This window comes from Topomyia yanbarensis, chromosome 2 (assembly GCF_030247195.1).
Source record: "Topomyia yanbarensis strain Yona2022 chromosome 2, ASM3024719v1, whole genome shotgun sequence".
NCBI lineage: Eukaryota > Metazoa > Arthropoda > Insecta > Diptera > Culicidae > Topomyia > Topomyia yanbarensis.
The window spans coordinates 87,953,602-87,966,791 of NC_080671.1; the positions used below are offsets into that span (position 1 = coordinate 87,953,602).

Here is a 13,190-nt window from a genome sequence, read left to right on the forward strand (position 1 = left end):
TCACATTTGTTCTTCCGGTTTCAATTTATACTAAAATGAAATTCAGAGATTGAAATTTCGATAGAAAACACGAAGGTGGGTAGGGTTGCCACCCCTCCGGGTTTGACCCGGAGACTCCGGTTTTCGGGAGCGATCTCCGGGTCTCTGGGTTTTACATCAATTTCTCCGGGTTTGGTGGGAAGAAGCATAGGTTCAATTTTTTTTGGAATTAATTGATTCTTTACAAAATATTTACAAAGTCTAAATTAACTATTACTCTGGTTCAGATTTATTTTTCCCGACTAACCCTTCGTTTCAAGGTGGCGAAGAGTTCACCAAATTTTGCTAATTTCTTTCACAAAGCAATGAAAATGAAAAACAAATAAAATTTACTACAAATTAACCTTCCGGAAGTCGCGAAGCACTACTGAGTGCACGCTGCTCCGAAAATCTAGCGAAATCGAAAGTAATATTTCGCTATGTGCTACAATTGAAATTATTTACTACAATTTTACCAAATTATTTCACTCTTAGTGGTGCTTATCACCAGCTGCACTAAGGTCTGGCAGATTTGTTTTAATCCAACTGACTAGGTCAACATCAAATGAGTTCTTGCGGTGTTGTTGCTACTCCAGCAGCGATCCTTAACTGGGCTAGGGAGGTGAGTTTTGCCCCTTTGGTGCGAAATTAAAATTTGTTTGTGACGAATAACCGACACCACATAGTGTGATGTCGCAGCTCCGCCTCCTTTGCTCCCTTTCTCCTGTTAATTGTGGAGGAGACCAATGCTCGTTCGAACTCCACAGTGAGCTGGTGCTTTTGTATTCTTGGCACTTAGTCGGGGAAGTGAGATACTACACCACATTAAACCGATAAAACCGTTCTCAAGCGTGAAAAATTTACAGTTTTACTTTAACGTGGTAATAAAAAGCGATTAAAGTGCTCTAAAATTCCTAGCAATCGCTTTGATTCCAATTTCTGTCTCGTTCCACTCAAAATCCACCACCCCCCAGATCAGTGAAAATCTCCGGGTCAAAGCCTCTCCAGAGGTGGCAACCCTAAAGGTGGGCAAAAATCACTGGATTAAAGAGTGTAGTTGTTGGTAGTCTAGGTTATCCACTGATAAGTCCAATTTCTAGATAAACATTTTCTACCAACCTAACCTCAACAATACAAAAATAATTCCCGATCTCAATAATTCGTAATAAAATATTGAGTTCAACTGAATGTTTTGGTGTCAAACGAAAGAACGAGTGTTTTCTTATCACCTGTAATCAAGCTTTTTGTGAAACTATGTGATATTTATTTTAAAACAATTAAAATAGAACAACCATCCTATATCATCAATGCAAGAAAATGTTTTCTTCATCATTTGACTAGTACCAAAAATGAAATCCAGCTGGCGCATCGAGCGAAAAAGTTTCACGTTTGAGAGCCAATATTCTTCTCTGATCCCTATACGGGTAAAAGATCAAGAGCGAGTAAACAGAAGGTTTGTTCCAGTACCAGGAGAAACTGGAAGTACTCCGGAGCAAACAGGGAGAAAATCGTTCCTGTACTATCTGCTTCTCTTTTTTCTTCTTCTGGTGGCAAACCGGAGTGAAAAGGAGTAAGAATTTTTTGCTCCGGAGCAACAGGGAGTAACTTCCATGTACTGGAACAAACCTAGAGCTAACTGTTTTCGGAAAAGTGCTCCGATACCTGCCAGAGGGATTGACTATCTTTCCTTTTAACCCTTTCATACTCAACTTTTTTCTAGTTCAGGTAGAGTTTCAAAACTATTTTTCCTTGAAAACGGTGGGGTCAAGAAACACGAAAAGTTTCATAAAGATAGGTGCTTCTCTCGCAGTGTTAGAAGCTGCTCAATTTTTACCTTCCAATGCTCAATACAATTCTCCAAGAATATTTACAATAGTCTAATTGTGTGTAAAACTTAGCGGGAGACAGTCTAAATTGATAAGATTTATAACTTTTTTAATAATATTGTAATACAGGTATACCGCGATAGCACGTACACCTTAGCTTCGTTTAGTGTACGTACTATCGAATCACAAAAATAATTTTCAAAATTTTACTTTTTATGTTTAATATTGTATGAAAACTTACAAAAATAAGATTTATCACTGAATTAATCCCCATATTAGTGATAAACTGTTCAATCACTGTGTACTTGGTTTTAGAAGAACGGTTTACTACAACCTGAATGGTTGAAAATGGCATGTAAACGTATTTCCTCGGACTAATTCAGTTCCTTGACTACGTGCGATTTGTCTGAATTTCGCATAAAATATTCTGAATTTTCTAATAAAAAACCGAAAAGAAAAAGATGCCTCTGAATATTGTAGGATATTCGAGAGTTATTGATAAATTCTTTGAATTTGGTAGCATTTCCGCGAGCGCGATGCCATTAACAACATATTGTTTTCCATTCCTTTATTTTTTTGGTCGCAAAACGGATATTTAAATATATTTGCAACGCCGATTAAATTTTAAATATATTTTATGACAACATATGAGCTTAAAGATCTATAAAGCATAGTTCCCTGTCATACCTTATTCCTTGAACCATGCCAATATGTTGAATACTTCCTTTAGAGGGAAAAAGGCTCGTTTAGCTGTGTTTGTCCAGATCTGTAAGTCATATTAGTCTCCATCAAATTCGCTGGACGTACTTGATCCGAATCTTACCCATTCCATTCCAAACTTAGTATCTCCTAGAATGTAATGAATTCAGCACTCACATTTTAGGGGTCATGCATAAATGACGTAGCATTTTAGGGGGTAGGGGGGGTACACCAAATTTGTGACGAAGTGTGACGAGGGGGAGGGTAGGGTCAGAAGTTGTGCGACGTAGCATTAAGTTTAATTTTTTTGGCGGGCATCAAAACCCATTAATTAGAGAAAACAATTTAATGTTCCTCCATTCCTAAGTTGATTTTCACGCGGTTTTTCATTTTGTAAATTTTACTGTTCGCGGAATGGCAGGCTCGCAAAGAAAAGGATAGATTTTTCATGCGGATTTAAATTTTCACATTAGTTAGCTAATATTTCTAACTAGTAGACTTATTTTGGTAGCTGAATTAAATTTTCTTTCGGATTCAATCAAAGAAAATTTAGTAATTTAGTTGAGCTTATGCTTCCTAAAATCGTTGGCAGCTGCAGCTTTGTGAACTTTTCTTCATGCTTTATGACATGTAAAATTCTAAACAAAACTATCCACACTATATTTGTCATGAAATGGGCTTCTTTTGTGGGTAATTTGCTGTTATAATGAAAATGTTGATAAAAGTCGTCAAACATTTTGTAAGGACATATATTTAAAAGAATTGAAAAACATATGTAATTTTTTCATCTCCCGGTCACGTTGCGGGGGGAGGGGGGGGGGGGTTAGAGATATGCTACGTCAATTACAAGGGGGAGGTTAGAATTTTGTGACCAAATGCTACGAGGGGGGAGGGAGGGGTCGAAAATCGCCAGAAAAAAGCTACGTCATTTGTGTACGGCCCCTTATGTGAATAATATTTGAAATTCAATTAGCAAAAATCGTGTTATCATTGCTCTTGATAGTATACCTTAAAAGTTACTAAAATCATTTTTGACGAATGAACATTGCCTATCCTTATAAAAATGGACGTGTTGCCATACAATGCCGAGCCATACGTTGCCAAAAATGCTGTTTTTCTCTCCGCGGTTCTCTTACTCTAGAGTTTTTATACTTAAGACTAAATGAAGGTGCTCACTAACTAGTATAAACGCCGCTTGTTTGTATGCTGATGATTTCAAAAAATCATGAATCATTTAAAAATAATACATCGGAATAAAGATGCATTATTTTCATAACAAAACAACACCAAACCTCCAATAGTCTTCAAAAATGAATCTTGAATCTTGATAGTATACCTTAAAAGTTACTAAAAAATTTCTTTGAATTTTACCGGTTACTTCGAAGTTAGTAATATTTCTCTGATACTTGTGAGACACCGTACATAAAGCATGCAAAAGTTTTTGGTCAAACTTTCATGATATAGTGAAGTTAACTGTGAATTTTAGAAATTGACTTGAGGTTCGTTGTAATTTATTTGTTTGAAGTAATATTGCAAAACTTGAAGACACCCCTTGATGTTAGAATTTTTTTCCATAAATCCATTAAATACTCTTGAAATTTCGTAAACTTTCCAGAAGTTCTGAAGATTTCGATCAAGATCGTAGAATTTTTTGAAGTTCGCAGAATTACCCCGAGTTTGGTAAAAGATGAGTGAATATCGGGAAAACACTGCGCTATATATGTAAAATGTTTGAGTGCATGAAAATTCTCTGAAGTTTGAAGTATTTTCCTAAATTTCTTACAACCGACGAATTGTCATCCTTAAAGCTCATTGAGATTCTCTGATGTTTGACAAAAAAAAAACTATGAATGATAGGAATATCGTACAAATTGTCTGAAGTTCTAAGGATTTCCTTGTAAGTTAGCAAGCTCCCAAAAAATTATAAGACTTTCAAGATACATGTAGGACATCCCTAAAGCTCGTAGGATTCTTTTCATACTAGGTAGAATTTCATGATGCATTTATGGTTTACTTAAACTTTGGAATACTTTGCTGGAGTTTGCAGAACTACTCTGAGTAGCACAGAACCCTTGACATAGCCTCTCTAAAGTATGCAGAAGTAACATGGAACTCGTGAAACTTCTATATAATGTGTCGCATTTTGTTGAAGTTTAAAAAATCAAACGAAAAAAAAATTGTTGGTAGGTGTACGTATTATCGAGGCAAAATGTACGTACTAGCGAGGGTACGTACTATCGAGGTATACCTATATAACGAAGATATATGAAAAATTCATTTTCCGTCATCAACGTAAACTGTCCCTGGCAGCAGTGATGTCCCTATCCTCTGTGCAGTAAAGAGAAATTGAAATTACTCCCCACACTCTGGCAAGCAAAACGAGAGCGCTTCTCTTTCGTTTATATACACCACCGTATTTGAAATCTTGAGCGTTTTTTCAAAACGTTATATCTGCAATGAGATACTCTCTTTGTTTACTTTCTCTTTCGATTTTACGGCGTCCCTATAACACTTTTCACCTATTTTACAGTACAGATCGAAAGACAGTGGTTTTAACTAGCATATTATGCAAAGAGTTGAGGGATAAATGTTAAAATGACCGAATTATTAACAGAAGAGAAAGTAAACAAAGAGAGTAACTCATTGCAGATATGACGTTTTGAAAAAACGCTCAAGAAATGTGTAAGCGCATGTTGATGGCAGAGGGAAATTTTCATACACCCAACACTGGAATGATCTAGAGTGTGGAGAAGAGCTCTTGAAATTCTCTGTGGCGCGCTCAGATAAATTCGCCACTGCGCGCGCCCCAGAGTCGCTGTGGTGTATTCACTGGCGTGTGATCTTTGGTTTGTTTCCGTCCTACAAGCGGCAGTGCGGGTGAGATTGATTTAATTTGCACAGGTTGTTGCGTTGTGTTGTGGCGATGGTGGTGGCTTATTTCAAGCTTAGGTATATGATTTTCTACTGAAGATTTCATATAAGATGCTTGGTAAAGCGAACGAGTTTATAGAGTGTTGTTGCACTACCGTGGGAAACCTGAAGTATTCGAGCCTAGGGGCAAACAAGGAAAACGTTTACGTATCAATGTATCGGCTGGTATAAACAAACTTTTATAATGATCTGTAGTATCAGATAAATCGTATAACAGATGTAAGACGGTATTTGTACATCCACATTAGGACTGGCCTATTTTTTGTTCGACTGAATAACTCAATGATAATTTAAATTATTTTGATTGCGAATTTGGCGACGCCAAAAAGTAAAGTGATCCATTACAAGTAATGTCCTGGTATTACACACGTTTTCGATTATTATCATACGCAGGCATTGTAATTCTCTCTCACTCACGCGAGAAGAGGCTTATCCGATGTCCAACTTTTCCGAGATAAAGTCCACATAAAACAAGATAAATTTCACGAGAATTCACATTGTTACTTGTTTTTTTCTGTAGCGCGTTATTAAAAATAATGACGTGCCAATTTAGAAGCGCTTCTATTTGACCGGTACAGTGCTTTCAAGGGGTTACAGCGCTGTAGATTTTTTAAAACATTTAATTTTTATTTATTGATTGAATTTTGTTTACTGGTGCTTTAGGATGCTGAAAATGATATTCCTAAAAATGAATCGCGAAAACAATAAATAAATATTCAATTTTTTCGTAACGCCTCTCATGTATACCCCGAGTATACTGAAAACGTTAACCGTGTTTTTCTCGAAATATTTCTTTTGATCTGGCCGGAAATGTAACTCGAACAAATAATTTTTGATCAGCCTAAAATTTTTACAGCAGATTACTTTCTCCAGCGATGTACGTGGGATTTAATTTTTTCATTTCATAATTTTTAATAAGCAATTTTGTGTCGATTTTTAACACATTTTCAGCGTTTTTCGACTAAAAAATGCGCCATTTCGCGAAAAATCAAGACATAGAAAAAATCTTACGTACGCCGCTTGCTGTCGTTCTAAGAAGTTTAAAAAGCTTTGGTTTTTGGCTCTGGATAAAAAATTACGGGACATAGAGTTCCGGCCGTGGACCCCTTCCAAAAAAAACTCCCCGACGGGAAAGTTCTGCACAGCTGCCATCTTGTGATGAAATTACTCGAATAAATCATTTTTTTGCAATTCATTACTTATGTATTTCATATTTCGGGAATTTATCTTGACGCAATAATGAGATGAATCGAGATCTTGTTTAACTTTCCGGCAGAGCACGCTGCTCTGAAAATCTAGCGAAATCGTCTTAAAGCATCAGCGGCTGCTCGTTCAGTGGGCCAAAAGCGCGACTTCCGGAGGGTTATGAGATATATTCTCACTAACCCTCCGAAAATCGCGCTTACCTTGAACCTATAGTTGATTTCGTGACGTAAGGATGCGCTTTTGTTTTCATTTCGATCCGAAAAAGGAATACGATCTACGTTTATCCCAAAAATTAACGTAAACTTCGTATTCTATACATATATTAATCAATTCACCTGTATGTATTCATGCATACACTTCGAATCGAGTACACTTCCATGATTTTTATTCTTAGTCCAATTAGGTGATTCAAATTTTCTGATAAACAGAAATATAGGATTTTATTCATGATGAAATAAGTTTTTATGGATTTTTAGTAATATTATATCAGACAATTATACCAGACTAATTATCCTCAACGTATTCCATTTTCTTCTCAAAATTTATCAATTTCGAATGCTCTAGTAATGCTAACAAAGTAAGTACGTAATAGTTTAATTGTTCTGCACTTTAGGTGTGAGTCGCATTTTAGTCATGCTTGGGTCAGTAAAAGCCAAATATTTTACGCTTTTTTGGCTACTCTCGAGCGACGTAGCGATACAAAAAAATATTTCGTTCTAATTTTAATATAATTTTTTTGAAAATCTACACTTGTACTGTATTACAACGATAGCATTAGTTAGACTAATAATATAGTGCAATAAAAGCAGAATGTTGAAAGTTGTACTACGTGGCTTATGAACTGCCCTTGAATTTTAATTGCAAATATGGGAAATCGTTCAATATATCTTTGGTATGTGTGCAAAGAACTAGAATATTTGAGTGAAAATTCTGCTAAAAAATCGATGAAAAGTTCTATGGGCGATGTCAATATATTAAACGAAAGCTTTTAATCCCAAAAATGATAAAAAATGTTAAGATTGTTTATTAACCAATTTATGTGAAACTTCTTGTACCATTACCACTACCATGTATCATTAATGTAGCCATTGCTAATTACGGCTCCTATGGGACATGCAACTATAGATACATTAGCTCAACTATATGTGCAAGGGAGCTCAAAATTCAACGCAATTTTTTTTCAACTGTTTTTTGAGCAAATTTCCAAGCTTGCAATTGGAACTTTTCATTGTTCCTAGCAGTGTTGGGAAAATCATTATCAATAAAAGTTCATTCCAGGTTCATTCGCGAATCAATCTTTCCCAGAACATTTCCAAACAAAAATCTGTTAAACCAAACATCGCATCCGAATGTATCATTCTTGAGACAAATATTCAATGATTCTTAGCATCGAAGTTCGCACACGAACTTCTGCCTCAGTGAAACTCTTGAAAGAATGTTCGCCCAAAGCAACATCGAAAAAGAGACATTCGGAAGCGAAAAACGCTTTTAGTGATGCTTTGCACATCACATTTAAAATATGATTGTATATGAAACTTTCATACTCGGTCATACAAACAATGGGTTGTTAAGAACCGGCCACCATACCAGAATTTGCTTTTTTTCCATATATATATATTTTGACAACATACCATTCAAGCACCATTTTAATTCTTTCCCCTTTTAATTCTGTCAATTGATGAAAAGTTTTTTTTCATACGATGGCTTCTGAAGAAAGCTTCTCTGACACTATAGTAGCCTGACGCTTTATCCCATTGAGCTATCGCCGTAATATTGTATAACGTAGTTTTTTATATCATGTTAATCTACAGGTTTCCCTTGTTCGAAGATCGTGCAAGATGGCGAACTTTTTTCTATATTTTCGTTGATATAAAAGTTCGCAAGCGATCTTTTCTTCTTCCGATATTTGCTTGAACCGAATAATGTTCCCATACATCGGCACTTTTGAAGTTCACTGACGATTTTTTCCGTAGCGATATTTTATATCAGTGAACTCTTTATTAGATAATCGGCGATGAAAAGATTCTGTTGTGAACATTAATATTTTGATATTTTCTCAACACTGGTTCCTAGTACCTTCTTGACAAAACACCTCATTCAAGAAAGTTATAATGTGGAATAATTTATCACACAAAAATCGCTTGTTTATACTTGAGGAAACACCTTACTTGTTACTTGAAAACACGAAAATTTCATAGAGATTGACAGAGATTCCGACAAATACTACCAGATACCTAATACTTTGTTTTGCTGTTGATATTACGTGCAATGAATCCGTGCATTATAATTACGGTCTAAAATACTAACTGACGCAAAAATCTAGAATACACTGGCAGCACTGCTCCGTCGGAATCGGAAGACCTCGCACAAAGCAGAAGCAAAAAAAAATCGCTACGCTATAGCAGGCTATAGGCACCAGTGAATCAAGCTAGCTATTGTTCTATATCAGTGCACATACAAATTATACCGTTGCCCCCGGCTGCGGAGTGAAATGAGTTTGTCAAATGAAACAAAAGTGCCCGTGCTACGATTTCGATCAACTTTAATAAAATTCGTGTTAGACCCACAGTTCAGGAAGTGGAACAATTAGTTAAAGTCAAAATGGAGCTTAATCTCGCTGAAGTTGCGTACATCCAGCTGCACCACGTCAAAAACAGTGTTTTGATCACGTTTAGAAGTTTAGCATAAGCAGAAAACTTCATTGCAAAGAACAACATGCAACACGGGGTCGCATTCAATAACGCCAGATTCGCCAGATCCCCGTGCATATGGAAAACAACATGGTGGACGTGCGTATTCATGATTTGGCCTCGCGCACTAGGGAAGATTACATCAAACGAAACATGTCGCGTATAATCTATTACGAATGACACCTGGAGAAATTTTTTCACCGACATTCCCAACGGCGTTCGTATTGTGAGGATGCGAGTGACTAAACCAATACCTTCTTACATGACTATCGAATGCAAATCACCGAAGGAAGGCGTGACCTATAAGCAAACAACGCTAATCACAAATTCCCGGGCAGACCCCAACATGCCAATTCTGTAACCATACAGCCCACTACGGAAAAACGTGCGCCGAAGCAACTAGTCAAAACTCATCTACTACAGCCAACTCTAACAAGCATCCAACGACACCTTCAGATAAACATAAACAACGATCCAATTAACCAATAATGCAGGTACAACGACCACGACAACCGCTCCCAAACCAACAACTAGCATCGCCAATAAAGAAGCAAATACCGATGAAGACGGATATTAAACAGCGACCCGTAAGAACAAGAAACAAATAAGAACCTCTGATCGTGAACAGCAAGACAGCAGTACCGATGACGACATGGACGGGAACGATAACGTGAGAGAAGGCCAGAGGGGGAATAACTTGACAGATCCTATACAAATCGTTGAAACCACTTTTTTGGGTCTGTGGGTCTAAAATTGCGGATCAATCTTTATTCAAGAGCAAATTCTAAAAAAAGCGTAAACTTGTTCATAGTGAAAATTTTCTTGTTCAGATTTTTCTACTTTGGATAATTAATTTTGGAGGCTTTTGGACGTTTGGTGTTGTTTTGTTATAAAAATAATGTATCTTTATTCCGATGTATTATTTTTAAATGATTCACGATTTTTTGGAATCATCAGCATACAAACAAGCGGCGTTTATACTAGTTAGTGAGCACCTTCATTTAGTCTTAAGTATAAAAACTCTAGAGTAGGAGAACTGCGGAGAGAAAAACAGCATTTTTGGCAACGTATGGCTCGGCATTGTATGGCAACACGTCCATTTTTATACGGATAGGCAATGTTCGATTGGATTCGTTTTTTTGACGCGAATCTAATCGATCCAAAATGGAGTCTCCGCAGTTCTCTTTCTAGAGTTTAAAAATATTAGGTAGTAATATTTGTATTGCAATGTAAACAACACACACACAATGGTACTGGACTGTTTTTCTCCCTCTCTGATAAAAAATGAGCTGTCATCACTTCTGAATTTCGTAGAAACCTTTGCACGGTAAATGTCGCTTAAAAAAGGTAACTTGAACCTTAAAGTATTACGCTGTTTTGAAATGATCATCTTCATTACCTCTTCCGAATGTAAATAAAGAAAACAAGTTCGTAGAAGACGCCACGAAATTATTTTCTTGCATAGAAATTTACAGTATCACAATTAGTGGACGGCGTTCTACGGTGGCGACATCATTCGAAACACGGTGGTTTCAAGCAACTTAGGCTAAACGTCAAGTTGCAGGAGGGTTGGAGAAGGCAGACTGAACCCCCAAGCGGCTTCCCCGCAAAGGAAAAAGATCTCAACACGCAGCAGCAAACTGCGTCAACATGATCTGGAAGACCGACATTCTTAGCTTTTTTTTATTTTTACTTATTGTAAAAAATTAAAAGACCCATGGCTCAGTTGTGCTAACGCATTGAGCCGTTTCAAATAAATCTTTAGATTAAAAAAAGCCAATAAGTCCTACAATGAAAAACAACAAAGCGTGAAAAATTGCTCTTCATGATTTACTTTTTCATTGAGCCTTATAGACTGACTTATTGACTCTCCAAAACTGTCTTATGGATATTCAAGTTTTCGCGTTCGTTTTTCGAGGTTTTAAGAAAAAGCAGTCTATTAATTCGCCATTGCATCGTACGTTGACGTTTCGGCCCGAACAGTCGTTCCTGAAGGTGTGTGTCGCTCACATACTTGCTATGTATGGCTAATTTCCATCCAATATATACTCTTGCACGAATGTATATTAGAGTGACAGGAAAAAATGACCCCTATCGGCCCACCCCTGATTAGATTCCTAGTCCCACCAGGAGTACTTGCACCAAATTTGAAGCAAATCGGACAAGTCTAGCTACCGGACCAACGTGCCTGAAGTTTGCATGGGATTTTTCCACAATTTACATGGAGAAAACCCACTAACTCGCATTTTTGCCGCTAGATGGCATTGTATGTATCGTATTATCACTGTAAGTAAAAGTAAGAAAGATAATACAATTGTCTACAACTTTGCCGAAGACTGCTAGTGAATTCGACTTTGTTAAAAGAAGTTATTAAACTTTTAGTGAAGTGATGTTTGAGTCAGTTTTGCATGGGGCCTAGCAGTGCATGGTTGTGTACCAGTACTAGATTCGCGCAAACTGAACATTTTTGTGAAATAACCATAAGCTTTAGCTCTATGGTATGTTCAGAAGAATTGTAGTAAATAATCCGGGCCATGTTTTGGTTAGATCATTTTAGTTCCACATTTTACCACATAGAGGGCGCTAACACTAACTTTTCAACGGAAAGAGATAGAAATTAGGTGTCTTCTACAAAGTTGTAGAACAGGTATTTTGCAATATTTCTTCCGAACATCATGATATTCTATCTCTCTTCTATGAAAAGTTAGGGTTGGCGCCCTCTATGCGGTCACATTTGGAACTAAAATTTTCTAACCAAAACATAACTCGTATTATGTCCTTTAATTCTTCTGAACCTACTATTGGGCTAAACCTATCGACTATTTCACAAAAATTCATAGTTCGTGGGAATCGAGTGCACTGCTAGGCCCCATGAGAAACTGACTCAGACATCACTTCGTTAAAAGTTTAATAACTTCTTTTAGTAAACCCGGATTCACTAGCAGTCTTCGACAAAGTTGTAGGCAATTAAATTATCTTTCTTATTTTTACTTACAGTGATAATACGATATATGTAGTGCCACCTAGCGACAAAAATGCGAGTTAGTAGGTTTTCTCCATGTAAATTGTCGAAAAATCCCATACAAACTTCAGGCACGTTGGTCCGGTAGCTAGACTTGTCCGATTTGCTTCAAATTTGATGCAAGTACTCCTGGTGGGACTAGGAATCGAATCAGGTGTGGGCCGATTGCGTTTTCAAAAATTCATTATTTTTCTGGGCAGTCTAATGTATATTGTTGAGCTTATTTTTTTCGAAAATTTCAGTGAAATGACACTTTCAATAAGGGATCATGTGATAAACGGTACATTTTTGTCGGAAAATTGGAAAATCGTGGAATCAATTTTTATCTTTCGTTATGGAGTTTTGGTGTCTTCGGAAAAGTTGCTGTATGGCACCTAGCATTTTATTTGGTTGAATCATACTAGTTCGAAATTCAGTCGCACAGTGGATCCACTCCATACAAAAACTGGAGAAAACCTGAAAAGTAGTTAAAATGACTGAAAATATCATCTAAGGGTAATTTTGGTGCGCTGAACTCGATTTTGATTAAAATAGGACGGTAAATCAACAATAAATTTCGGGGTTTTGTCCGGCCCGGCCCACTGTGAGTCGTTAGGGCGGCGCTATTATCAACTTTTTAATAAAGCTAGATAGAAATACAATTTTGCCGTAGATCTTTCTATCTCATTCCATTAAAAAGTTAAACACAGCGCCGCCCTAGCGGCTGGATTCCGAACTGACATGGAATAATGACATAAAGCGCTAGATGCCATGCAACAACTTTGCCAAAGGCACCATTACTCTAAAACGAAAGATAAG

At 36.8% G+C, this 13,190-nt stretch overlaps 1 protein-coding gene across 4 annotated transcripts in view; it reads left to right on the forward strand.

Annotated features, from left to right (window-relative positions):
- The window catches only part of LOC131678773 (uncharacterized), a 94,849-nt gene that overhangs the window by 79,800 nt on the left and 1,859 nt on the right, over positions 1–13,190 (forward strand). The window lies entirely within an intron of this gene.